The sequence below is a fragment of the Phalaenopsis equestris genome, unplaced genomic scaffold (genome assembly GCF_001263595.1).
Source record: "Phalaenopsis equestris unplaced genomic scaffold, ASM126359v1 Scaffold000002, whole genome shotgun sequence".
Classification (NCBI taxonomy): domain Eukaryota; kingdom Viridiplantae; phylum Streptophyta; class Magnoliopsida; order Asparagales; family Orchidaceae; genus Phalaenopsis; species Phalaenopsis equestris.
Window position 1 is genome coordinate 64,678,695 of NW_018164444.1, and position 3,684 is coordinate 64,682,378.

Consider the following 3,684-nt stretch of genomic DNA (forward strand, 5'->3'; position numbering starts at 1 on the left):
TTATCATTATAAATATGTGTGTAATAATTATATATTCAACTCCCTTTAGTGGTGGTAGAATGAGTATATATATATATATATATATATATATATATATTAATTCTATCAATGTTTAGTCTATCTTTATCAATAAATCATAAGGTTATGAACTTCGAATTCTTGGACCTTTTAGTTTACTTCTAACTTATGAATATATCTTATATTTCTATTGATAGTTACAATACTTCGCCCTACATATCTGTTTTTTAAAGATTCAATGCAATTCACAACTTGTTCAAATGGTAGATACTCTATTTGAAGGAAAGAGGCAAAATAAAAATGGTTACTTCGATTCAGGAATAAGTACAAAACACAACTATTGAATCAAGCAATATGTCGGTGAACAATGACACAACATTAAAAGCTAAATTAACTAACACTACAAGTCCAAATGAGTTTTCACTTGTCAATGTTCACACTACCTATTGGCTATTTCAATATCCATAAACCCTAAATAAAACTAATGAGATAGATATAGTCCTAAACCGCCTAATCACTCACTAATAACAAGAGTGTTTTTTTAAGGCATCCATCCACACCATATAAAATCTACTAATGTATCAAAACAACACAAACTACAAAATTTAGGCGCTATTTGGTTGTCGATTTTAAGCAGGGTTGGCATTAAGCAGAAATAAATCTTGCACATTACTAAATCCCGTTTTACCTTAGTTTTGATCAAAATAGCTGCAGTTCAACGGCTTTAAACTATTCAGACGAATAGAAAGAATAAGTGTGGATTCTAATGGCTACTTCCTCGCCTATGTTTCTTCAAGAGGCTGTTAGCCAGCATGATTTAGCTGTCAAACAGCAAGAATAGACAACTTCAAATCCTGCAGAATCCTAAACCCTGTTCCTCCTTCGTTTTGCCTAAAAATCCCGAATATGATAAATCAAATTGATATATAAATAAATAAAAAATTACCCATCTAACCTTAACATATTGCTTGTGGGCACTTTTGAAGGAACTATTTACTCACTTGATAACAAATCAATACTCTGATCTCATTGAAATCAACTCCCATTCTTATGATAAATTTTATAGACTTTAGATGATTGTAAATTTCAATATTTTGTAATATGAAATTTTTTAACAACATACAAAACCATAAGAAAGCTGTCAAAAGTACTTCATTAAAACTTATGATAAGGTCACAAATAGTGTCACAGATAGTACACGAGGGCAATACATATCTCTTAAGAAGTGCTATATAAAATTTAAATATTAAAATATCTAAATTAATTAATTTATCCATTATTTACTTTTATCATTTATGTATATATTTATTCTTTTTATTCATAATAAAATATTAAAACTGTTTCAATTTTTATTAAATTTAAATCAAAGTTTAGTACTACTACTACTACTACTAATAATAATAATAATAATAATAATAATAATAATAGTAGTAGTAGTAAATAATATTAAATAATTTAAATTGTTAAGTTATAATAAAATGTTAAAGTAAACTTTATAAACAGTTAGATTATGATCCATCCTGGGCATTGTCAGTTGGCAAGACTAGTTCAGTCAGCTGGGCATTGTCGATCGCGTGAGCTAGTCTGAGTGTCGAACCAAATCACTGGTGAGGAACTCATGCCAGCAAAGCGTTGTTGGACTATCAGGCAGAGGATAAGCCATTCTAACCAGATATGTAGCTCATTCCTCAACAAGGGGCTTGAGGATGAGTATAAGATGCTTTGCTGCGTTTTTAATTTGTCTCTACTGAGGGGAGTAGGGGGTGCTAGCGGGATGATTGGTGATATTGTTGAACTACACTTTCTTCAATCGGACCTACCGAAAGGTAGGGTATCCCCTTCGATTTACTTATAGTTGCTGACCAAGATGTCTCTTTATCTCGTTTCTAACTGAACGGCTCAAATTCAGACATTCAAACAATTTTCTAGAGTTGGTAGTCTTTGACTTTACTAGCTTTAGCTCAAATGATTACATCCAATTGGATAATTGGGCCTCCTAACCTTCCGTGGTTGGACCTTCCTTTGTTGTACTCTCTTCCTCTAGATTGCTAGATCTCCTTGAGACCAAAATATTTATATTTACTTGCATACTAACTCAAATATTTAATATCATATAAAATACCACCATATCTAAGTTATTAATTTAAAAAAAAAAAACATCTTAATTTATATAATAAAAAAGGATTATGAACATGATTAAAATAGGTATTTACGAAACTTTTAATTTTGAAAATTCAAATTTATAAAACAATTGATTATTTAAACATTTTAAAATAATTTCAGTTCTACGTAAATAATTTATTCTTTTTTTAAAATTGAATAAATTTTTTTTAGAACACATTAAATAAATAAATTATTTTAAATATAATTCATCATCTAATATAACTTCGCATTAATTTAAATTCAATAGTATCTAAATAACTTATTATGATATCATTAAATAAAATATTAAATATAAATTAAAATAAATATTTTATTATGACACCATTAAATAAAAGGGGAATTTACACACGTACGACGGAGAACTCTGATATTTACGTCACCACCACTTAAACTTTAATTATGGAGCTTAAAGTTCTACTTGCGTTCGTCATCTTTCTAACACTGAACCAGGAATGACGTCATCCTACCGCCGATTTTTATGAACACAATATTACATATCTTCCGAGTCCAATGAAATGATTGTCTGACAGAAAAATAAAAAAAAAATCATTTTAGCGCAGGTGAATATTCCCCTCATGTTATTCTGCATTATTCAGACGTTATTGTTGTGATATTCATGTGTTATTGTGTTCTGGGAACATTCCTGGTGTTATAATAACACAATAACACATCAATACCACCACAATAACACCTGAATAAAGCAAAATACAACAGGAAGAATATTCTCCTGTATTACCGGGCTGAATCACAGAAAAACACGTGTATTTCCTTGAAGCCTCGTATCCACATATCAGTTGACTCCGAACGCAGCTCTGCATTAGGAGTCCTCATGTAATATTTTTCCACACAATGAAGAGGCAGTTAGTGAGATTTAAGCCAACAACAGATGATAAAAGGTGAATTTTATCGCAGAAGATGATCAAGTCTGGTGTCAGGGAAAACATAGTATATACTTATGAGGGTGAATAAAATGATAACTTCACATATAAATAAAATTATGATAATGTAGTCAGTCCATCCTACTTTATAAATACATATAAATACATATATACAAAATATGTAATATTTTCTTCGCACGGAGTGATATTTTAATTACTTAAATAAAATTTAGGTGTTACATAGGTGAAAACGGAGTCTTTCCATGGGATGCATGTAAATCTACCATTTTATTTATATAACATAATAATTTTAATTTTTAATTATTATAATATAACTTAATACATCAAAATTAGTTACACAACCAAGTTATGATAATTAATTTTTTTTTAATTTTTTTAATATTAAATGTGCCCACGTGTATTCAACTCGAATTTAATATTAAAAGAATTATACAAAACGCAAGACACATGTTAGGTCCTTCTTAAGTATCATATAAAATCATGCTCTTTAAAAAGTTATGCATTCTACGTGCTGCCCTCAGGGACCATAAAACCACTTGGATCTTTCAACAACTGGAGCCCATCAAAGTCCATCATTTTAGGCATTCCTTTTTATCATTTATGT